At 40.1% G+C, this 25417-nt stretch overlaps 1 protein-coding gene across 5 annotated transcripts in view; it reads left to right on the top strand.

Annotated features, from left to right (window-relative positions):
* Positions 1-25417, top strand: part of JADE3 (jade family PHD finger 3) — a 64613-nt gene that overhangs the window by 4393 nt on the left and 34803 nt on the right. For 2 of the 5 annotated variants that reach the window (XM_068182645.1, XM_068182646.1), the window contains exon 2: positions 13586-13638. The exons of 1 other annotated variant lie outside the window; for it this stretch is intronic. The gene's annotated coding sequence lies outside the window, so the exon portion shown is untranslated. Of the gene's footprint in view, positions 1-5687; positions 5818-13585; positions 13639-16720; positions 16776-25417 lie in introns of those variants that run through there. 2 more of the 5 variants (XM_068182648.1, XM_068182647.1) reach the window with 2 other exon arrangements.

The following is a 25417-nucleotide window of genomic DNA, read 5'->3' as shown; positions in this document are numbered from 1 at the left end:
TTTAGGGATTAGAGCAGTGATCTTGGACCTAAGGAAAGCTCCTGTGTTTGTAGAGATATACTGCAGGCTTTACTGGGATTTAAAGGAATGGGAGAGACCCCGAGCTGTGAACATGACTGCGGAGGCTCCACTGGCACTTGCTTAGTCGCCCTCTTCAGAGAAGCAGGAGGAGGTGGGAGGATAAGCTCGTGACTGATGATACTATTTGTTATAACTTTCTCCTGGATTAAATACTGGGATGCTTGCCTTAGCTTGTTAAACTTTGTTTGAAAATTTTGGAGTGCTTTTCTTCTTCAAAGTGCACCTGTTACAACGTTAGATTAAAGAGCTGTGCTTCTTGATTATTGAATTGAATGGTGAACATAACATATCATGTCGTTAATGTCTCTGTGTTTTAATTAGAGCTCTAGGAGATGTTAAAAAACAGGTTTATACACATGCCTGACTGGTTGCTAAACTGAATGTGCTTGTCACACACTCTTGAGGGAATAATGCATTATTTTGCTAATCTACTGTTCTGGGCTTCCCCCAGCCCCCTTTCTTTCCTTTTTCCTTTTTTACCACCTTGCTCTAAAAAGTTATTCTTGAATATTTTCTGAGGGTCTGTCTTATCTGCTTAAAGCTCCTGACAGTTGATAGCCTTTGCTGGTGAAAGGCTCAGGCTCTTGCTCATGTCTTAGAGAGCAGCTTCATGCCTGCACAAGTGGTTTGCTGCACAGCGAGTCCAACAGCTTCTAAGAGTTAGCTTAGTGCAGTGGGTGAGCAGAGGCTAGGATGCCTGAGCTCCTCCAAAGGGAGGGGTGATACCCTGACCAGGAACATTTATTGGAAGTACTTAATTTTGTGTGACTGTGTTAAGAAGAGTTTTCCAAGCTTTGTTTTTTGTTTTCAGGTAGTTCTTGTTTTGGAATATGCTGTTGGGTTGATGACAGAATAGTGAGAGGAGAACTGCATAGAAGTTCTGCCTGGGTGCTGTCTTTTAATTGTGCTATACAGTTTATCATGTAATATTGAATGACTGAAATTCATTAAATCTGTTGAGAAATGATGGTTTTACTATAAGTGCTAGACAAGAGTTCCAGTAACATGGCTGTTCACAAGCACTTGAAAACCATAACTAAACTATGAGCGTTCATTCATACTTAAAAATGTAAGTCTTGGTTTTAGACCAGACAGTTTTTAAATAATGATTCCTCTATAGACTGTGGTAGCATTGAAAAAATTACTACTTTTAATGTGCAAATATTTAAATCTTCCCGTACGTATTAAGTATAGCAGAATAAAATGGTAGTATTTTCTGTATACTGACATGTCAGAAAACCTGACATCTTGAACTGCTGGATACACAGCTGTATAGGAGAAACGTCTGCCCTGTCAAGGGAGGAAACAAATGTCCCTAGTGGGACTCCTTGTGTTTAATTCTTCTCATTTGTTCTGCTTTTAGTTGCTTGCACTTATTTAATGTTCTTTCAGTGTTAATTTGCAGGCTTTGATATCAAAGTGGCTGTAGAGGGCTCATCATAGGAAATAGTGTCTGTGTCCTGTACAGGTTTTGGCTTTAATGAAAAAACAAGCCAGCCAAGGACCTTGTGGAGCTGAAATACTCAGTTTGTGAGTGCATTAGAGACACACAGGAAAATATTAGGCTCAGCAATTATCTGGCCAGGAGGAGCCTCAGCAGAGAGGTAGGACTAATACTTCTCCCACTTTTATTAATACTTGGATAGAAAGAGCGGTAATAAAGTGGTGCTCTTCTTCCTGCTTTCATTCTAATAGACTCTTTTTCCCAGCAGGAAAATATTGACTGAAATAGTGATAACGAGTGATTACTCTGCAGTGCAATGTAAACTTGTTAGATGTTGTTTGATAGGAGGGAGGAATAAAAATGCTCATTTCAAGCACAGATAGAAGCTTTTTATGTTAGCTTTTTTTTTTTTTTTTTCCCCAAGAACTGCTGACCAGAGCACTGAAAAAGAAAGGGGTACTGCTTGTCAGTGTTGCTGCTATGCTTTGACATCCTTAACCTTGTTTGGGGGAGTTCCAGCACCTCTTAGGCTTGAGCCTAATTCAAGAGCAGTTGTGTTCTTTTACAAAAATCAAATTGCCTGTCATTTAAGTAACTGAAAAGCAGATACTTAAACCTGATAATGAAGTTGCAGTCTTCCTTATGTTAACAATAAAGTCATTTCCATTGTAGCATGAAATGAGCAATCTTGAGAAGTAAGTGAAGCATTTTGCTTGACAAATTTGAACTTGCAGCTCTGCAACAGAATGTGCTAGGAGTGAGGGATGAACCAAAAAGTTGATCTTAATGTAAGGTACATGTTTATGAACAACTGTATTGTAATGGCTGTTGGCATACCTGGGAAGTAAAATTTACTTCTTATGATACTGATTCTTTTATGGAAGATATTTTTTCAAAATATTATGCCTGTATAACAGATACTAATTTTCTTCATTTTCTTTGGTTACTGCTTGTTCACTTTTTTGGGCCAAAGAAGAAAAAGATCAAAAAACCCATGGGATGAAATAATTCCATATTTTTATATAAATAGAAATGATGCAGAATGATTTTGTATGCCATTTGCAACTGGTATCCATAAATTTGGGTGGTTTCATTTTTATTCTTATAGTTTTATACTTTTTAATGATTCAAACTATAATTTCCAGTGATATTTTATGAAAATTGTGAAAGCTGTTTTTTATTCAGGTATTTTTCAGATGCCTAAGTTTGCTCATGTTAGTAGTAAACATATTTTTGATCCCAATACTTACATAGATAGCTAGTGTAACAAGAGTTTACTTAAAATGGCAGCTGAATGAGATTTTACCAGTGACTGGCAGGTTACATTCGTGTGTGTTTCTCAGTTTTGATGGAGATCTGACTTGCCTTATTTGGTTGTATGCACTTATACAGAGACAGAATATCTGTGGTATAATACTGTAGAAAATGGGACTCTGCCCTGAACTCCATAAAAGAGGAGTTTAAACTTTGTTTCAGTACTTAGTATTCTTAGTAGTCTTTCCTCTGTTGCTTAAAACTGAATACATATGGATCTGATGCATGATGTTTTCATTTTTCTTCCTCTGTAAATGCCATAAAACTTCAGAAGGTGGGACATAAATTATTAGAAAGCTTACACACCTACCAATCAGCTCAGTATCAGTCAGAGCCCTGTGACTCCTGTTACATGGATTAAACTGGTTTAAGTGCTGTCTTAGATCCTTTGTTTGGCATCTTCTATGTACTTGTTCTGGATTTTCAGAAGCCTCTATGTAACAGCAAACAGGGATGTGCATTAATTTAGGTTGCTGAAATCCAGTAGCTTTTGCAGGTGCCATTTCATTCTCTGTTTAAGATTATTGAACTACTTTTTTTTCTGTGTTCACTTCTGTGTGCTTGACTTCGACATTTGAATTAGTCAATTTTTGAAATATGAATGGGTTAAGAGTTGGAAAAAAAAGTCTGAAAAAACTTAAGGGAAAAAGTAAAGCCTCAATTGCAGTTGAGAACTTGAACGTGATCGGTAGTTCTTACTTAACTCTCTCAGCCATCCATGTCTTTGATGCCTTTGTAGTCTCCCTTTGGTTGTCCCCTCTTTTTTTTGACATAACTTTCCAACTTTTTCCTTATTATTGGAGAAAACAGTGTTTCCAGTGAGTGTCTCACAGTCTTCTTAGGACCCTGTAAATCATCTAGGTAAAATTAAATTTGTCTCCTGTACCAGACTACAGACTTTATGGACTTCCAGATTATTTGCAGTCAACTTGAAAGTATTTTGGCAGGCTTGTTGGTTTGGTTTTTTTTTTGGTGTAAGTTTGCTGAGTCTGATAAAGGGGGCCTTTTCCTTCATCAGTGTTTTTTTGTAAGGTTTTTTTTTTTTTTTTTTTTGTGGCTGGTACATTTGTAGGGGTTTACATATGTGTATGTACAAAAGCACTGTGCACTGCAAATTCAATTTGTATTTTTAAAAATTCATTAAAAGAAGCGCTTGTGATATAAAACTTTTTTCCTGGTGTGATGACTATTTAGCTAGTGTTTAACAAGAAACCCTTCTGTGTTATGCCTGCACATAGGTAAATTTTGCTTGGTTAAGGAAGTTAAATCTCTGTGTTGGACTTAAACACACATCAGCAATTGTGTTTACTTTGGTACAGATAATGAGAGTGTTTCAAAACAAACTTGCTTTTATATAGGGAGGAACTGCTAGAAAAAGTAAAACAGTGGCAAAGCACTGGTTTAGTGGAGTAAATTTTAAAACATTTTAATGCTTAATGGTTACTTTTATCAAACTCTTTTAACCATTTGCTACCCTAAGATAATTTTTTGTCAAAATGCTGTTTTTCTTTCCCCCTTTAAATAATTTCAGGGACTCTATCCTAAGCTCATTCTATCAAAGAAGTCAGCTTTCATAACAGTTTGAAGGTGTTGCTCTGGCGTAACTCTGTTATAATGATCCCACTGGTCATGTACACCTAATTCTGAAGTGGCATTAGTGTCAGCCTTTGCACAAGGGCTGTACTGGTTGAGCCAGCTTCACTCCTGCACCAGATTCCTTTGGCCATAACAAAGCATCTTTAGATCTTTCTTTTAGAGGTTTTAATGTCACATTAGGGTGCACTATGTCACCTCTGCCTGTTTGTGGTCTCTTATAGGTTCATAGGGATTTAATCAGTCAGAGCTGTGGATTTAACTGCATGATGGCAATTCTCAAAAGAGAAAAAGCTCAGCTCCTTTGTTTACTTCTGCTTTTGAGCTTTCCAGGTCTGGCAGGATTATAGAGGTTTTTGTGCTTCAGGTAAGCAGAAGTAATGTAAAACTCTAAGGGAGCAAACCTATTAAGGCTAGTTTTCTCTTTCATTTTTTTTTAATGCCGGTGTATTGTGAAGGGCAGTGTTACCTGCTGTCCTTCTTGGAATTGGTGGAAGCCCATCCATAATGGTGTGGGTGGGAGACTATCCAAGTCTAGTTTTATCCCTTGCTTAACAATATCAGAAGTTTTGCCTCTATAAAGGCAACAGCTTTGTATAGTGGAAGTCTTATGTTAATAAACTACAAGAAAATAGAAAGATCTTAGTGTTTTAGACAATTCTGTTAAAGGTTTTTCCTTTTGACAGTAAGTTTTTCTGACAGTGGGTGCTTTAAAAAAGAATAGTTTTCTTGCTTTCCAACTTGGTCTTGCAATCCTCCACCCTTCCCTAATATATTTGCATCAGAAGATTTTAAGAAGAAATAAACTCGGTTTTGTAATTTAGGAATTCCGCTAGCAAATTCATCAGATAAATGTTTTGCTAATTTCTGGCTTTGTTTTGGCACTGGCTTTGACTCCACCAAGACCAAAGTTTCCCTGCTTGTTTCTCAGAGCTTGTTATGTGTTTTGCCTGAGTAGGAATGACTTTGGAAAAGGATTGACACGAGTTTCTCCTTCATAGCAGTAAAAAAAACCCCAACACAACCCTTTCCAACCATTTAAGATCATCTTCAAGGAAGAAGGCATATTTGATTGCTGCTATGGGATTTGCAGCCACAGAGGAAGAAGGTGATGAGGTCTTGTTTACTGTGTTTCTGCTTCTTCATTAATCGTCATTTGATTGTGCTCCAAGCCTTGTGTTTTTGTGGTCTAAGGGCAAAGCTTGGGTGCTTTATTTATTTATGCAGTTTCTTTGCAGGGGAAGGTGACAGTTTAAATGCTGGTGTGATGTCTGACCATGAAGGAACAGAGAGGCTTTCCTTATGAAAAATCACAAATACCAAATACCAATGTGCCAAGTTTGATAAATGATGTCAAAAGTACTTTAAATCACTGTGATAATCAAGTGAAGTTAACGTTGTTACCTTTTTCTTGCCCCCTATTTTTTTCTTCTGGGAGCTGTCATTCAGTTAAATACTGACTAAATGGTTTTATATGAGGTGAGCTGTTTATGAGGGTTATTTTTCTGTGGCCACTGGACCCCCTTGAGGGCCTGGAATATTCAGTATCTCTACACTGCTCTTTACTCAAATTCCACATAGCTGGAGCATTTGAAGAAACTCAGAAGAGTGTGCTCTGTAGCCTTTCTGAAGCCCTGTGTTGTACACTGGTGAGCATTGCAACTTAATGTACCCAGAAAAAGAGACAGAATCTTTTCTTTTTGTCATCCAGTTGTGAGATAACTTTCCTCCTGTAATCCAGGCATAAATTATTCTCAATCTTTTTGCTTGTAATTTCCTTTTTTTTTTTCTATTTGCATTGACTAGGACTGGAACAGAGGCTCAGCAGGCTGATTTGTTGTGTAAAAGCAGGTGGTGGTTGAAGCAAAATATCACAGCATAGATAAGAAATGCTTGCACAGAGTCATCTTCTGGTGAAGTGATGGGAATGACCATAGATACTTAAATGCCGTTGGTAGGCAGCAGCAGAGTTGTGCAATGGATAAGGGTTTAAGGAAAAGGCAGAAAGTGCTGGGGCAGACTCTTGGTGGACAGGAGAGGAGAGCTGGGATGATGGGGTGAAAACTAAGGACAGCCTTTGAAGGTGTGGCAACTGCTGACACCTTACGTGATACCGAATTTGATACCTGAAGAGTGCATATGAGGAGAGGAGGAAGAAAGGTCCAAGCATGTTTCTGATTCCTGAAGGTATCCATTTACAGAACTGCAAATCAGTAGTTGAATCTGTGAGAAGAGAGAGTTCTGGCATCATTCCCTATTTGGTGTGTGAGCTGGCTGTCCTGAACATGCTGGGCACTTTGAAACTCACTGTAAAGACCTTTCCATTTGCTGCGTGGGGTGTTAAAACCTTGTGGAGTTTGCTGTTTCTTGTTCCAGAGCTGTAGCTTGAGTGCGTTGAAGTGCACGTTTTGGTATTACTTTGGTCCAAAGTTTAAATGTGTCCCTCCATGTTTTATATTGTCATTGTGTGGAGAATCCACATACTGCTTTTAGCATTTGTAACTCTCTTGTGTGTATGGTGGGGTCACGGGACTTGCTGTGGAGAATATGGAAGTGGCATAGCTGTGCCATCAGAAACATAACATCTGTTATCTTGCCATACTTTAGAAATTCTCACGCTTAAATAGTTTTACTTGTTATTTTAAGATCTCCACTAAAGGTCCCTAACTGTGTACAAATATAGTTGCATTAAATAATATAATTTGGCTATGGAAAAAGATGCTTCTAGGTCATCTAGATTTACTGCTTCTGAAACGTTTGTTTGAACTGCCCTTCAGAAAATGAGTGTTTGAACCTTCCTACAGGAAACACACACGAGCACATCTGTTTGGTACAGCAGGTACAAGTCGAATGAGGTGGGTTGATACTTAAAATGCAACTGGCCAGCATGTGGCTGTGGCTAACAGCAGGACATGTAATGTTCTCCTACCTCAAGAACTAAGTTCATTTTGTTTTGCTCCAGATCCTCATAAATAGCCTGGTTTTGCTGCTCTGTGGCTCACAGACCTGTTTTCAAGTTCCTGGTAGTAGGTAGTGCCAAAACACTTTTGTTGTTTCTGCCTGTACCCCATTCCAGGCTTTGTGGATCAGGAAGCCTCCTGCCAGTTTCCTATGTTTTTATCTCGGTTTAGATCTTGTACTTGCAGCCTTCTGCCTCTTGCATTTGTATTCTTTCTGCTACATTCCTCTGCATTGAGGTGCATCCTGCTGCAGGGAATACCAGCTCTTCAGAGAGAGATGCATCCTGCACCAGGCTGAAGGAACACATCACCATAACATTTTGTCCCACGAAAGAGGAGCAGGAATCTGAGCTGCTGTGCACTAACTGTCGTTGCATGCAGCTGTACACTGTAGCATCTGTCAGGGATATCTCTATCTATATCTGTATAGATATATCCCTCAGTCTCTGATGTAGGGAAGAGAGATGGGAAGGTGGAATAGCTACCTGGGATTGCTTTGCTCTCACCAGCATGCAGCGATATGCCTGACTTCTGTGGAGTATCTGATGCACAGTACTTGCTGCTCCACAGCACCGTGTCTGCATGGTGAGGTGCAGCCCTCAGCACAGACAGTCCCAATAAACCACTTTGTGCAGTGCTCTTTATACTCAAGTGCCATTTATTGTTGCCTTGCCCTCGGGCTGGGTTGAGAAGAGCTGAGCTCTGCGGAGCATGTTGTGTTGGCAGCGCAGCAGCCAGGACTCTTGTCCAGTCTTTGTTTAAACGTCAAGGGCTGCAGCCTCCAGTCCTCCCCCTGGGGACATGGGTCTGCAGTTCTGACTCTCAGGGTGTTTCCTTAATGCTAAGCCTAAACCTTTTGGGTTTTGTCTTAAATTTATCCCATTACATTTCATCTCTTACAGACGCAGGCTTTGGTTTGACTAATTATAATCTCCTATCTGTATATGAAGAATAAAGTAGCTTAAAGTAGGTGTTTTGTTTATGTTGGTGTTAGTAGCTTTTCCCTGTAAGGGCAGTTTTTTCAGCCTGACTCAGTTTTTTGCATATGTATGTTACTTATGTTATGTAACAATGATTTTCATGTAATTGATAAGATATTTTGAGTGTTTTGCAGAGTGGTTGGCACTACACACAAACTAAATAACTGCTGTGTTGGGTCACCATCTGAGTGCCTGGGGCCCAGGACTTCAGAACATTTCATAAAATGTCTTGATGTTACTTGTTAGCTGCCTTATGAAATCTATCCTTCTAGACATCCTGCTGCATTGTTTGTCTGAAGGTGGGGTAAGCCGCTGTGGGAAATTTTTTTCCCAGCAAGTTTTAATTGGTTGCTGGGAATGACTAAATCACTGTCTGTTATTAAGAATAGGCTTGTTGCTGCATAAAGGTGTCACAAAATAGTTTTGTGACAGTGGAAAGAAGCGAAGGTGCTAGAGAGTTGCAGGCTTTACTAAATGCTTTCAGTGTATCTGATCTACCTCAAGGTGAGATGGACTGTCTTTAGATTTTTACAACGAAATTGTGAATTTATACTGAATTACTTTGGCTAAGCCAATGTGGAAAAGGGATAAAAATCAAGAAGCTGCCAAATACTCACTGTAGTCAGGACTGTTTAGAAGCTTTTGAAGAAGAGGAAGAGTAAACAACAAATCGATTTATTACAAGCAGACATCCAACACTGCCTCAAAGACTTTGTAGGGATTTTACAAGGCTTTTCTTAAAGCTTACTGACTTTTTCTTTGCTACCTTTAATCACTGTAGGATAAGTATTGCCTGGAAATAGCTATTCAGTTAAATATGATGGGTACTGTTGGATGCTTGTTGGATACTGATGGATGCTTGTTCTGTTATGATTTTTCCAGAACTATAAGACAAAGAGTACCATTACTTTCCTGCTTCATACTATATTTATAATCTCAAAGACTATTGCCTTTATTTTTTTTTCTGTCTTGGTAGTATTAATTTTTTTAATCTGCCTTTTGTGAGAGGTCTGTGTAATGTTTACTGGTAGTCCACATGGAGCTGTCTGTATGTGCTAGATATCTGAAACAGTCTTTAAAAAAAGTAGGAAATTATAAAATTTTCTAATACCTTTCCCACCTAAGCAGTGTTATATCCCAGGGATTATTTATGGAGGAGATGTGAAGTATCACAAGACCAGCTTTCTAATTCAGTTTTGAAAGTAATTTGTGAGGTAGGAATTGCACAGTAGATGATGCAAGTTATCAGGCAATCCATATTATCAGAAGCTAGCTAAGGAAGCATGGATTAACTGAAATGCTCACAGGAATGTTTGTAGCTGCTCAGAGGAACTGGGAGGATAATTGCTAATTAGTTTCAAACAAGACAGGTGAATTAATATTTGCAATTAATGATGTGGGTAAAGGAATGAGGACTCTGTTCATTCAATACCTGAATCAAGCTGGGTGGAGCTGCATGTCTACTTGAGAAGATGCTTTGAACTCAGAGTTACTTTGCCTGATTGGAGATGGTGTCTGGAAGGAGGGGTTGAATGGGGCTGAGTAGGGCATGGAGGGCAGTTCTGTGACATAAAGGTTTGGCTGCATGCCTGCAGGCTGGGGGCAATAGGCCCCAGCAGCAATAATTGCTCACAGCCAGGACTTGAGACAAGAGTCATGCTGTTGCAAAAGCAAATGCATTGGAGTTTGTATGTAGGATTATTATCTGCAACTCATGTGACAGTAAAGGATATTTTCCTATAAAAAGAGAATAGCAATTTTTTGTGTAGGGAAAGATTCAGATGGGAAACTTTGTCAAGGACATCACAACTTCATACTGGTTTTGTGTGCCAGCCCTGGAAAGGGCAACTAGAGGAATCAGAAGTATAGAAGACATGTCCTATAAATAGAGGGTGAGAAAACTGGGTTTTATTTAGTCTGGAGAAAAGACAAGGACCTACTGACAAGAAAGTTAAGTTGGTGTTCAAACTGTGTCAAGAAGAAAGAGGTGAGATCATCAGGGCCCAGTGCTAGGAGACACCTGGTAAAGGCTTGAGCAGCATGGGGAAAGGTGTGCTTGAAGTGCTGGGACAAACTTCCTGGCAGTAAGGGTCACATAGTGTGGAAGGGGCTCCCCTGGAGAGGCTGAGGAACCTCTGTAATGCAGAGTCTGAGTTCTCAGTCCTACCTGGCTGTCCTTTTTCAGGACCCTGGCAGATCTTTATTCTGCGACCATCTCTGGTTTTGCAAATGGCAGTGCAGTGTGTGGGATGGCTGATGAGAAAAGCACGAAGCTCTATTTTCAACCAGTCCAATTCTTGTTTTGGTGGCTTGGCTGTTGGTAAGCACTGTGGTAAATTACAGAGAGAGCGATAGTATAGCAGTAGTGATAACTACAAAAATAGATCTGTGTTCCAAGAGGCCTTCTGTTGTTATAAGCTGTATTTTAAGAAATAAATCTTGCTGATGCTTTTTTCCCTGGTGACGCTTAGTTTCCAGGCAGTATTTAAGAAAAGCTACTGTGCATTTCTAAGTTTGTTCTGTGTCTACACTGTCCTTTAGCTCCTATATTTTTTTTCTCTTTCTTCATGCCACAGTTTCTGTTGCTGGCCCATTACTTTTTCAAATGCATCTGGAGAGTAGGAGTTAAGTCTGTTGGCAGTCTGTGTGGAAGGGAGGGTGAGCATCTTCTGTGCATTCTTTACCTTGCTCCTGAACTTGCTGCTCACAGGGTGATTAGTATTCTTCCATTTTTTGTAACCTGTTGAGGAAGAACCCCCTGATCATTAATTTGAGGTGACTTAATGTAGTGTTTCTCAATCAATATGTTAAGACAGCTTTTAAAGCTTTTAAAACAAGGAGAGGGGGAAATAGTATTTTGTGGGAGCAACTGTATTTTTCATCCCATTTTGTATATTTGTTCGTGGTTTTGAAATAAGTGAAGTTGGGAGTGAAGATTATGACTGTATACTGTAAGGATTAGAAGAAGAAAACAATTTTTAGTTGAACCTTCCAGTATTTCAGAGTTCATCTTGGCATTTGACTGGGCAAATAAATGTGTTTTTAATGAAGAGTTCAAAAATATATTAGTTTTGTGGTTCAGCTGGGAGGCAAAAGCTGTGGTTTTGTTCACACTTAAAAGTTGTAGGCTGCGTTACATTTTAACTATGCCATTTGAGCTGCCACAACCAGGGCTTTGCTTGTGTTTCTATGGAAAACTTATATTAAATGGGTTCAATCAGGACATTAAAGAATTATCCCGCAATTAAATATGTCATAAGAAAAATTAATTCAAAGTCATGTTTGGAAAACTTAGCCAGCCATTTATTAATTATTTACTTCTTTTCTTCACTTGCCCTCCCTCCTCCAGTGCATTTTTGTGGGTGAGGCTCTTGGCATTTCTTAGCTGGAGGGTAGAGGCAGAGAAGTACCAGGCAGAGAAGCAGTGGGCTGTTGAAGTGAGCCCCTCTGGTCACCCCTGCTCCCTGTGTGCCTGGTGTTTCTGCTGCTCCTGGGCTGGGTCCCTCTGGATGGAGCTGGGAGGCTCCTGCACGGACCCTGTGGATTGCTGCGGGCCATGTGTGTGGTGGTGGTGGTGGTGGTGGTGGTGGTGGTGGTGGTGGTGGCCGAGTGTGGCTGCTTATCTCAGGCTAAAAACCGGACCTACATAGTGTGATTCCAACAGCCTTGGCAATGGTACTGCCTTGATCTCCAGGTCTCCTTGTGTTGCTCAAAGTTAATTGCTTAATGTGGGGTATTGCCAGAGAATGTCAGGAAGATGGGAAGAGGAACTTAGGAAGATTAAAAAAAACCAAAACAACCCCCCAAACCAACCAAGCACCTCTGCTGCCGACTCCCCCCTTCCCCGCAAAAAACCTAAAACAAAACACCAAACACAGAAACACCAAAAACGCCCGAAAGTGAAACTTTAAATCAAAGAGAATTAGTACAGCCCAAACTTAAAAAATTTTGCATAGTCAATAGACAGGAGCTGTAATATATAATGTGTTCCCCTTCTCTTCCCTGCCCCCCCTCAGATTGTAAGGAAATGTTTTCTTTTGATGCCGCAGCCTAAGTTGAGCAACAATAGTTGTAATAAGTAATGGGATCTGTGCCACTCCTCAGTGGATGGGTGGTTGTATCTTTTTCTTGTACTCCAGATGGGTGGAGGAGCGCAGATGTTAGAGTATGGTGCTGACGCTTTGACCAGAAACGGCTTTATTTCATTTAGAAAAACATTGTCATATCCCCCTTTTTAATTCTTTTTTCTTCTGGCAGGGTATGCAGTTACTGCTTCCTTGGTTTGTACTTGCAGTTTTGCTCTCTAATACTTTCTTCCACACCTCTTAGCTGTCCTGTTTTTGTTGACTTTTTGCTCCAAGGCATGGGGCAGAGTGCCTGCCAGGACAGCCCTTGGTGGGGCTGCTGACATCTCTGAGGAGTGCTGCAACTCATCTGCTGGGTGTGCATTACAATAGAGCACAAAACATACATGTGCATGATCCTGCAGGAGGGGAATGTGGGCAGTTGGTAGAGGGAAAAATTCCTTCTGTTCCCATATTTGATATTGCTCAAGGCTCAGGACTAGATTAAAAAGGGCGAGTAAGCAGAATCCCTGCCAGGGAAGCTAAGCTATTTAGGATTGTCAAGGAGAGGTCTGGAGGAATGTCGTGGGGAATTAAATCAGGAGCCACATGGAGCTTTCCCTCTGTGCTTATTTTGTTTGCCCTCCTGTGAATTTCTAAGCGTGCGTGGTTCATAGAAGACCCTCTTGAATGAAGAAAGCATCCATGTATAAGGAGAAATCAACACCTTAAGCCAGCTGTATAAGTGTGCATCTATCTGAATGTGTTTGTTGAAGTGTTTTTATTCCCAAAACAGGATAGAGAAAATACTAATCAAAATTTCATTTTGTTGGTATTGGTAAAGTTGGTTCCTGTTCATGTTAAGACTTTGAGAATATTCTTATAAATTTGTTTTTAGCTGTAGTACTTATTGCATTTCTATCACAGTATGTGCACATATAGCTGATACATTTAATTTTTCCACATATCAAATGAGAATTGTGGAATTTAAGGCTTTATATTCTGGGCATAGAATTTGCTTGGGAAAGTTGCAATAAAAATTTAATACAACCTTCACTTACTTGCCAAAAAAAAAAAAAAAATGTAGCTGAAACATGAAATGCCTGATGTCACTCCTACTACCTAAAAGCACTCCTTTCATTTTTTTAGGAGCTTGTGATGTCATCAGCTGAAGCGAAAACATCTACCTCATGACCTGGCATGTAAGTGAAGGAGGAACTGATACTTAAAAATAAATAAATAAATGTGTCTGTTGGTGTTTACAGTGTGTAAATTGAATCTATATACCTTCAACTTTCAGATATCACCTTTTGAATGAAAGCTTTCTGAACTTTAAAGGAATATAAAGTCTTTTAAAGGGGAGGAAGTCATAAAAGAAGCTGTTAATAGTAACATTTCAGCCTGCAGGACTCCTTAATAATTTCAGTTAAAATCTATCTTATGTATCTCATAATGCTTGAAATGCTGGTAGGCATAGATGGAATGATTTTATCTTACCTCAGTATTTACATATGCTGCTTCTACTCCTTTTTATTCTGTGATTATTTTCTGGATATAAATTCTGATAGTTGTGATGAATGCTTACTATACATGGTGATACCCTTCCTAAATTAAATACTCTGCTTGTGCAGAAGATTTAGATTCTTGATATACTCAAGATACTTCATAGTGAACTTTCTGCAGCTTTGTGACTCTACTATTTTATTCCCTTAAGTAAGCAAAAAATATTTCAATCCTCTGCAGAGGCATTTTTAGATTTTTTTTTTTATCTGCCCACTCTGCTTTTCTTTTATGTGGCTTAGAGGATTAAAGTGCAGTCAATGCTTTGAGGGGCCAATGTCAGCAGTGAGCTGAGTGTTCCTAATTGGTGCCAACACCTGTCCCTCATTATGAAGCCTTGTTCAAGCTGTCTGCTGAACCGAGGTAACCGGTCTCCCTTGCATGTCTCTAATGTGATTATAAAGCCCTCTCCTCATGCAAGTTTTATTACTTATTCAACTTTTGGACTGATGTGGAAAGCAAAGCTAAGCTGAACCATTTGGCTGGCTACCAAAGATCATAAGGAGTGACAAGGAGAAGGGATTCACTCATCTCAATTTCAAGAATTTTAGATCAAAGCTTGCTTCTATTTTGACCATTTAATTTTTTTTTAAATGGGGGGAGGACTGTTTTTTGGGGTTTTTTTCCTAGTTTTAAACGTCAAATACTCTGAATTTAGAGACCAGATCTACAGACTCCAGCTGAGCTGTGAACATCTAAGTGCAGCTGCCATTGTGCATAACCCATTGATTTTTTGCAAATAGAGCTTTGGCCTTGACTACTCTTGCACCATCACTTTGTCTTCGAGGGGTCAGGGCTTAGCAATTCTTTTCTACATAAAACCAGCATCAGCCTCTTCTCCCACCTGATTCTGTACTGTTAGCAGGGCTGTGATGCATTGTGCTTTGCCATTGCAGTTGGAGAAGATGACATCAGATAGATTTTTTTTTTTTTTTTAAGCATTTAGCTTGCAGAATTCAAGTGTGCAGCAATACAGTGCTGGCTGGAAGTTTTGCGTTATTTCCTTACGAGGGAGGAGAGAAGCAGAATAACTTCAGACGTGTATCTTGGAAAGGTTTGAGATAATAAACCTCTAAGAATCACATGAGAACGCTGTTAAGTTAACCAGATTGGAGAAACGTAAGAAAGTGAAAGCGTAGTGGATTCTTAAACTTGAGACATGGAATTGGAAGTCTAGTTATTAAAGGGATTGAATCTCTGCAGAACATAAGAGAACCCAAAAGAAAATCCCAAGTGGATAGGGCCCTAAGGTCGATGTAGGCTGTTTTTGTACAACTGTTTATTTGATTTCTCCTTAAAAAAGAAAAACTAAAAATCAACAACTTAAGTACATTGGGAGTGATCTAATCTTTTACTTAATAATTTTGACCAGAATAGGTCTGTGAACAGCAATCAACAAATTTTAATGGCAATAGTATGTCAAGTGTCAGAATCTCTGCTGATTGTGCTCATCATAATCAAAATCTTACCAGATAAACATACTCATTTCAATATTTATCATGGCCTTATAGACACCCATCTGATCTGTAGTCCACAGAGGTCACGTCAGGAAGTGATGAATTAAAAAACAGTGAAATCCGTAGCACAAGAAGAATTAATGGGTTATGAGTATGTGTAGTTTCAGATGATTTACCTTACTCAGTAAGGCCAGTTGCTGTCTCTGATAATGGTCAGCAGTGGACACCTCAGGAAAGAAAGCATTATAAAGTTCTATTGACTTTGTTTCTCATAAAATTTTGGTTTGGGGATTTTCAGCAGTTTGACATGACATTGTGTTTAATAGCCCTTGTTTTCCATTTTGCCTATTTTTCTTCAATCTGTTTGCTTTTCAACCTCTGCAATATGCCATAGCATGGAGTTTCTCAAAGTCATTTTGTACATAATGACGTTTTTTTTCTTCATTTAATTACTTTCCCATGAAGTTTCTTCTGTAATTTTGTTTTCCGTATCTCCTGGGCCATGAGAAGCTGTGAGTAGTCTCTTCATTCTGTTACTTCTCCGTGCCACTTAAAACAGATCTCCCCTCTTCTACATCCTCCTTTCACAGACAGTCTGTTTCATCTCTTACCCTAAAGCCATGGCAAACTTTCCTTAGAGCTGTAGTTGGGGGTTCACATTTTACAAATACTTCTCCAATGGTGTTGAGGGAGCTAGAAGATACTGCCTTGCACTTAGCCTGAATGAGTGACCCACTAATGTTGCTCATCCATAAAGCTTTCTCTGTGTTGCTGAGTGGGTGTAGCGAATGAAACCAGACAGGCTTGTGTTGATGCTTGTTGCTGCTTGCTCTTGTGCCTTCCTAGAAGAATGCCTTTCTTGCATCAGTGTGCTGTTCTCCTCCTACAGTAGTTTGCTACAGGTGATTTGGGAATGTCCAAGTACTGTATTTTAAAAGACATTCAACTAATGTGTGTGTTTTCATCTTCAGACCTAGAAGTATCTCACAAGTGTGAGACACTGTGGTGTGGCTGTGTATGTATTAATTAGAAACCATAGTCAATGTTGGGATAGGCCAACAGCACTCTGCCTCACTGGCAGGGATGGCTGAGGGAGCAGCAGCATGTGCCTGATCTGTGATCTGCTACCATATCACAGCTTCTCTGTGAACAGCCAGTCACTTCTGGTGTTGCAGAGCTGGGGAGGTGGATGGCCAGAGTCTGGGGTGGCAGTTTTATTCTGCCCCAGTCCAAGTGCAGGCTTGATTGTGCCTTCTCTCCTTTGCAGAGCCCCTGGTAACTGGTACAGCTGCAGTCTGCCCCATGTCCTGCAGCTAGGCGAGGTAAGAGCCTGCAGAGAAGGCAGCTTCTTTACAGGTCTATGAAAACCTCCCTGACCAGGTGGAGTTGCGTGTACAAAACATATCAGCTGCAAGTTTTGCATTGCATCACGGAGTCTAAAGAGTGATGCTGCTGTAAAGGTGGTTTTGTTTATTTTGTTCAGTTTTGTAGTTGTACTTTCAGCTGGAACCACTTTTCTCTTCCCGTTTCTCAGCAGAGATTTTAGTACTGCTCTTGACAGCATGGGATTCAATTGCAGCAGCTGCAGCATCTTGTAGCTTTTACCATATGAGTAAACATGTAGTGAAACACCTTCCTACTTCCATGGCTTTTAGGCATTTCCATTCTTGCCAGTACAGGAGTGCAGACGAGAGACCTGCTTTGGAGGCAGACTTACTACGTCACACCTTGGCAGTTGTAGAAGGTCATTTGTGATAGGTCCTTATCCTCAGGTGATGGAGAGTGTTCTCCTCTACTTTGAGTCCACCCATTCAAGTCTCCATGTTCTTTGTCATCCACCTTGTAGGTTGGCACCTTTTCTCCTGTGCCAAAAAAGACACCTGCATCAGCTCATCTTCAGCACAGCTTGAGAAGGACATGTTTTCTACTAGAACAGTAGAATAATGATGGTCTAGTCTTGTTTAAATCTTGCTTATTTCCACAGAACAGAAGAGGAAGGAGGAATTTGAAGGACTGTTAATGGTTAGTCCTGATCAGTGTGTCCCCTCATTAAAAATATGGAAGTACTTTGGCTTCAACTTGGCCATTTGTTGAGAAATTGAACCTTACATGGTTTTCAGGATGCATCTCTTGACTGCTTTCCCAAACAAGCCGTGGCATTTTTGAAACCTTGGGCAAATAGAATAGTCCTTTCCTCTTTTCAGGGTAGTATCAGCCCCAGTGAACAAGTGTGTTACTTATTTAGTCATTGCTGCAGCTCGTGTTATGACAGAGAAAAATACTTGTGCTACTTTTTACTACTACTTGTACTACGTTGTACATAAAAATGGACAAACATCAGTTGGCCACAGTACATCTTTTATAATGTTTTTTCCCCACCTCAGTTTGATGATATAGAGAAACCTGGAATGGTATTTATTTTTATAAATCTATTTTAAGTCTTTGACTTAAAGACCCTCTGTGTCCTCTGATGTGTTGTATATTGCATTTTGTAGCACATAACATTAATTTAATTACCCAGACATTAAAATTAATTTTAAATCATCATTAGTTATTATGACAGATGTTTTATGTCTTCAAAAGGTTTTTTTAAACTAAAAAGTGTTTTAAGAAACCTTTTAGTAAATGTTTTCTCATGTGTGATGTTTTGAAATGGAGAACCAAAATAATAATGCAATTGCACATATACATGTTGTGTGAAATGAAAATGTAGAAGAATGTTAGTATTCAACCAGAGATTTGAAATATTCCAAATACTATTTAGAGTTCTGCCTGTGACAGTACATTCCCTTTAATTGTTCCTATCCAATGATCCCCTCAGTGCACTCTTTTTATGTGAGGAGAACTTTAGCATCCAGATTGTTTATTTCAACTTGTAAATGACAGCCATTTCTTGTCAGATAAGGAAAGAAATTATCAACCTAATGTTTCCTGCAGGAAAATATTTGTGTTCTTACTTTCTTTGAGTAAGTTATAAAGATGCCTATTGATGTTTTCTGCCTTTTACGATCCTTCAGGTTTTGTTGGTGATGCAAAATTTTGCAGTGAAGTGGCTAGCCTCTTCAAAGCATTATAAGTAAGAAAAAAAATGAGTTGAAACAGATAAAATATTTAATGCAGGCTGCTGTTGTTGATTCTTTTATTTGAGACTTGAAAAGAACAAAGCAAGAACAGTGAAACCTACTTTAATATATTTATTAGCAAGTACAAAAAATTAAATTATTATTTTAAGCAAGTGTTTTGTAGGATATAAGAACTGTTGCCTATGCTATTAATAGAAAAGTTGTTTTTCATTATCCCAAATACCACATACCTTTCTAGATCCTTCCTTCTTTGATAATATTTCCTCCCTGCATTTCCTAGCTGCAATACTAGTTCCTGCACCTGTATTTTGTCATGAAAGCATGCATTAGTACGGCTGAAGAAAATAAAAAGATACAAGTGGGCAACTGCTGGCAGCATCAGGCAGATAGGGCAAAGTGGATCTTCACTTGAACTAGTATAATACTGGTTATTGCTTAATTTTCAATTAAGTAATGACACTTCTATAGGGGTTTTTTTTGGTCCCCATCTCCCCTCTCCCTGCGGTTTCATCATTGGGCAGCAGCAGAACAATACTAAGAGCATCACTGGGTTTTTTCTCCTGTTTTTTTCCACATGTGCATCAGCACAGGAAGGGCACTGAGTGGCAAGGTCACAGAATATGCACTTGGGAGACCTGGATGCAGCTGCTGCTGATGCTGGAGGCTCCAGGGTGATGTATGGCTTCTCTGCGCTGCAGCTCTGAAATGTCAGGGCTTTTAGTGCTTGCTTAATATGAGCTTATCATGAGGGTAGATATGGTGAAGACTGAAAAACACTTAGAGCCAAGGTAACGTGAATCATACCAGTTCTTAAAATAGAAAGCCCAGCTAAGCGCTCAGAGGTTTTTCTGCTCTGTCATATTGGTGGAGCGTTTGCTGCTCCTGTTTCTCGCCAGCACTGGCATGCCCGTGGCTGCAGTCTCCTTGCAAATACAGGGCGTGTGGCTGTGTTTGGGTGTTGAACCCCCTGGGCAGCCAGCCCCTTGTTTGCTTAGCAGAGGGTGTGATGTCCTGTTCTGGTCCATTTTTAGTAGCAGTGCACCCACATCAGTCTTTCTTCAAAGCAGATATTGTCCTCAGCTTCATTTAGTCAGCGGGCTTTGTGGGGTTTTCTTCTCTTTTGTTCCTTGGTTCTTGAATGTCTTAGTGTTAAGTCAGGTATGAGTTTTCTTCTGAAGAAGCCCTGTAAAACAGACAGAGCACGTTCCATTAACTGTGGCTCCCCACCTGAGGGCTCTTCTGAGTGGATGAGCTTCCAGAGCATGAGTAACTGGGGTAGGTGCTTTTCCAGGGCACTTGGTGCAGGTGCAGTAGAGGGCCGTGTGTGAGCTGGCCCAGCCTCCTGGGCGCTTCCTTCAGGGATCGATTAGCTGCTGTGTTGTTTCCAGCAGCCTGACAAGAGACACTTCGTGTGATGCTGAGCAGAGGAAGCGAGAGCTGTAGTGGCATCCCTCTGTTGGCAATGTCCTGCTGGTCGCCTCAGCAGGTGGTGGTGCTTGTTTGTTCAAAATCACTGTGACTTTCCCGTTGGGAACTTGTTCCTCTTTTCATCATGCTGGGGACTTCCTTGACCCCCCCAGGGAGGGACCTACAGCAACAAGATGGACCTGGCTGGGGTGGGCAGGCACAGTACCCTGCTGAGGGCCATGACTCCCTTTTCTGAGGGATGTACCCTCATTTTAGCCTTTTCCCTGCCTGGGAGCGATGCCAGCAGGAAGGTGAGAGGAGCTGGGAGGTGGGTGTGAGGAGTGTTCACCGAACTGGAGCCAGGCAGACACACTTCAGGCATGTAAGCGTGGCGATGCCAGGCAGCACCAGACTGGTTGTGGTTCTAGGGAAGGAGGGGATTTGGGTTTTTTAAATTTTATATTAAAAGCAGTCTTGCATTCAAATGCAGTATGGTGTTTTGAAGGAAATAATTTTGTGTGTCCAAATCTCTGCTATTGTTTTAGGAAAATGATAGTCCTGCTAATAAACAGCTGGTGTAAAACCAGTGTTGTGCTCAGGAGTAAAAAACTGATAATGAGGACTGAAGCAGAGAGTAGCTCAGAACCATGTACACTGTGATGAATTTGCTTGAATTAATGACAGTCTGATGTTGTTCATTTTTGTTTTAGTTGACTCTGCCCAGATCAGTATTGTCTTCAGGATGCTAATGCTAAAACTGTGTATTTAATGGACAGAAATATTTCCATGTCAGCCTGGTGCACCTGGCTGTTCTGTGTACAGGCCAGCACATGTAGCTTGCCTCAAACGTGAAAGTAAGGCCACTAAGTCACTGCTGGGTATCAGGAAAGCACTGCGAAGACAGTGCAGTGTAATTTCTTTGTAGCCTCTTGGAGAGTTTTGGCTGAGGTTATGGTGGCACTGCATGTGTGCTGGTGATTTGTTCTTCTGAGGATTTCTGGTTTTTAACAAGCTGCTTGGTGCGAGGCAGTTCAGAAGGCCTCTGGTGTAAATCTGCTCCCCTGCCCTCACAGTGAGTCAATGCATGGATGTGGTACCAGAAATTAAAAACTGTACTTCTGTTTTCAAGGTAGGAAAGGTACTTGGGGTGTGCTGTATTTTATCGTGTTGTCAAAGCATGGTATTGATGTGAAGTAGCATCACTTAGCTCTTTTTATACTTCAAAGGCAAAGTGATGGTCATTAAGTACTTTGCACTAGACTGAATGATGGATCATCGTGGTAGAAGGGCACATGAAATGATGTCAGGGTTCCCTTTTGGCCCATAATCCACAATGAAAGTATGTGTGTGATTATATTTGGGGTTTCTTCATCCTAGTTTTAGGATCTAGCAGATGACTGCAGTCCAGAATTTAACAATTGCAGGGAGTAAGTCATGTTGGAATATGATACTTTGGGCTTCTTTTTTTCTTCTTCTTTTTAAACCTACAGTACCTTTGAGGCAGCTGCCTAATTGCTTTATATAAAGATGTAACATACAAGGAAGATAGAGCTGGAGACTATGTCTTGTTGCTACTGCATTTCATACAGACCCATGTTATTAGCCAGATTCCTGTAATGTGCACTTCCTTGCTTGCTACAATTACTTGCTGCCTAATGACAAAGGAATTGGCTGTTGCTGGTACTGCTGCTTCTAAAAACCGTTGCATTCCTCCTTTGCTGAATTACAGATAATATTATGTCAGTCAAGACTTAGTATGGAATAGTAGCAAGAAAAAATTTATTTTGTGGTGGGCCCAAAACAATCTCCACAAAATAATTCATTTATTTATTTTGGGAGTTAGGGGAGACTGGGATAGATGTGGTCACTCTATTATGGACTTCCTGAGTAGAGTAGGTGTATGCTATACATTTTAAAGAATTTTCTGGTTAGAGTGAAATAAAAAAGCAATCACAGAATTGTTAAGGTTGTTACTTTGTTTGCTGATCATCCTATTCTGTGAATTGATTAACCTTTCAAACCTTTTCAGTGTAGCAAATATTGCTACACCAGGTTGTAAGAGCATTTTTTTCTGTTTATATAGCCTTTTTGTGAGATTGGATAGGATAGTAAAAAATAATAATAAAAAACACAAACATGCGTGATCTCTCTTCCTCTGTTATTTGAAAGGTTGTATTAAATCTCTTAATATTTTGTAATTTCTCTGGCAGTTGGCTATGAAATCTGACCTATTTAAATGGTTTTACTGTACTACATTTCCTTGAGACCTTTCAAGATAATATGCTTCCTAATCTAAATTTAACAGTTACATAAACCATATTTTGGGGACTTGGAAATTGCTACCTAATGCCTCTGCCTTTGCCATATTGTAAAAATGCAAGTACAGAATTTTTATCTGAAATTTGCATGTAGCCTGTCATTTGGTTTTCATACATAGATGCTGTTTTTCTTGTTAATAAAATAAAGTAGGTTACTTTTTGTCCCACTTGAAAATTTCCATAGTGTTGTGGCCAATTCCATTTTTTTCAGGCTATTTTAGGATGTGAAGAAGTAAAATCTCACAGGTCTAGGATATATTTGCTTAACCGTTTCTGGAATTTTCTGGTTCTGTTTTTTCCATCTCTGTAGGTCCTAACAGGTACTGAGTAGTACATGGATGGATGTGTTTAACCTTTGTCTGCAACAAACTGAAGCCAGGGAGCACTGCTATTCCTTGGAGATACTGTTTTGTTCAGAAATCTTGGCTGGCTGTAAGGATTCATTTTGTGTGCTTGTCACTGATGTCTTGCCTAATATGCTGTACAAATTCAGACTCTGTGATATCATCCTTGTGTCTGCTGTTAGTGATGAACTGTCCAGAAGAATGCATTAAAAAAAGAAGCTAAATGTAATAGTTTATTTGGTAAACTTAGTTGTTTACTCTGGTGCAAATTGAAAATGAAAAAATATTTGTTTGTCTTGTTTTTGCAGGTATTTGAAATGGGTTTTTGTTTTGGATAAGGCTCTGAAATTTTGTTACCTGTCTGCTACCTACATGTGCTGCTTGAGTGATTTTTTTTTTGAGTAAACCATGGTAACGAGTTTTGAAAAGTGGGAAGTGCCTTAAGTCAGTGATTTTCTGCTGGGGCAGGAGAGAATGGTGGTAGAGGCAAGTGGCTGCTTCTTGTTCACTTCAGCACTTGTGAATAAGCAAAAAGGAGCAAGCGTAACTTAGAAATCATTAATTACAAAACATATCCATTAGATTTTTGGAAATATCAGTGTTACTGTCTTAGGATTCTTGCATGTGCTGGCTGAGGTGCTGATTCCTCTTAGCTTGGGATTCACGTTTTAATTTCAGCCTGGTGCGTGTAGGGTGGCTTTTCCTGGCTTTCCTTGAAAGTGCAGTGATGTGTTGGATACAAGCATCGGTTCTGTCTCCAGGGCAAAATTCCCAATATGTACAGCAGCCTTGTGAAGCCAGGGAAAGCTGGCAGCACAGTGTTGCTGTCTGTGGCTGAGGTTTTCCTGGGGTTGTTTTCTGCTTAAAGGCACAAAAGGTTCAGGGCATCTTGACCTGCATTCAGTTGTTAAGGTGATTGCAAGGCAGTGATGCTGATTTCTCTTTTTTAAAGTTGCAGTTCATGTCTTAAGCTGTTTCAGGCAGATTGGGCATAAATGTGCAGCCATGGCTTGGCAAGTTGGAAGTGTACCAGGTGCAGAATATGGTTCAAGTTTAGGAATAACTCTAGTAATTCATATTAAAAATGATGCCAGCAAATGTTTCATTGCAGTAATTGCCTGGAGAGTAGAACATCTTTTTCGTTGTGATGTGATGATTTCTTACTGCTGCTTCTGTTTTTCAGTTTTCATTTAGAAGATCCCTGAAGGTGCACATCTTTAGAATTTATGTATGTTGTCATACAAGTGGTATGAATAAGATGTTAGTCCCTCTGTGGATTAAAAAAAAAGGGGTAAAAATCACTTAATATATCATGTTTGCATTTTTAATGATAATTTTTGAGGTAATCTGTGCTTGCCTATAATGCCTGTGCACTCTTGAAGTCCATAGCCAAAGCACCCTACTCACTTTCTAAGGTAGTGAGAATCATCATCTAAGAAACAAGGATTTTCTCCAGGCATTTTGGGGGGAGGGGGGCGGAGCCACATCTTTTCTGCTCTGCAAAAATGTTTCAGTCTTGAGTTGCTTTACACTCCCTTAGCTTGTACATTGAAACTACTTCAAAGTGTCAATGTTAAAACTTAACTCTGTTCAATCAAGGAGTTCAGCATGCCCATTTGCAAAATGCCTGGACAAAAACTGCAGGATGCCAGTCTGCTCTGGGGATTTTGGACTGAAGCTGGGAAAGGTTGACATCAATTTTCATGGGTGTGGGGGAAGAGGAGGTGTCCCCTGTTTTTCTGAATTGAGCAGCTTCTGATTCTTCTCCATTTTCCAGAGGCAGGTGAAGTGAGGCAGGAGCTTTCCTGCTGAATGGATGTTACTTTGGGATCCCTCTCTAGTGTCTAGGGAATGGAAGCATCATTATCAGGGAGCCTTTCTGATGAGCCCTCATTCTTTGGTGTGGAAGTGAGCTGGAAGTTGTGTGCCAGTCCCAGTGTACACAAGGGTACAGCAAAGCAGTTCTGTGTTAAAAAGAAGAGTGAAAGCTCCTATACAGGTTGGTGCTGAGGCTCTGGGTCCTCCTGCATCGTGTGGGGACGTAGGGTGAGCTGGTAGCCTGTTAGGCACTTAAATAACCTGACTTACCAAACATAGCACACCTGTAATTTGTTGTAACTCTCTGGATTTTTATACACTGTTGATGTGGTTAATATTGCTGAAAAAAATCAGGCAGGAATCCAGTACTATTACTATTGAGGGCTTTTTGCCCTCAGTGACTACTTTTTCTGTTTCTGTCTGCTATCATGGAGGTGTAAATCTCTTGCCTGAGCTGTTACAAACCCAGTTCTCAAATAACAGCTTGTTACTTTTGTTTAGTGTGTGTTTGTTTGTTTTTCTACACTCTCGGAGGTTTTGGCAGAGGTGTGCTTTCTGCTCTAAAGGTTTTGTTACACTTGACATTTCTATGTAAGCTGTCTTGGAAATGTAGGCATCTCTGCTCTTCTTTCCTAGTTGCCCAGGCAGAAGTCCAGGCTTCCTGGGTGTTCTGTCCTGTGGCTGTCTCTCTCAACCTCATGTTTGGCCCTGCTTTAATTGAATGCTCATGTTATACTTTGCAGATAGCTGTCCTTAGTACAGAGTGAAAAGATCTTATTGCTGCGTGTTTATATAGACTCTAAAAGACAGGAAACACCTGCCAGAAGCTTTCAACACCTTTTAACAATTGCTCAAAAATTCACCTGAACATAAAACCAAAGCAAGTAGCAAGCACTTCCATTTCTTGCTGGGAAATGGAAGTGCTTGCTACTTGCTAAGAAATGGAAGTGGGGAATACTGCTCGGCTCACCTAGACGCTTCCTTTTGTTGTGTC

Source organism: Anomalospiza imberbis, chromosome 2 (assembly GCF_031753505.1).
Source record: "Anomalospiza imberbis isolate Cuckoo-Finch-1a 21T00152 chromosome 2, ASM3175350v1, whole genome shotgun sequence".
Lineage (NCBI taxonomy): Eukaryota > Metazoa > Chordata > Aves > Passeriformes > Viduidae > Anomalospiza > Anomalospiza imberbis.
The sequence above is the reverse complement of the archived record's forward strand: the minus strand, read 5'-3'. Positions and strand labels throughout refer to the sequence as shown.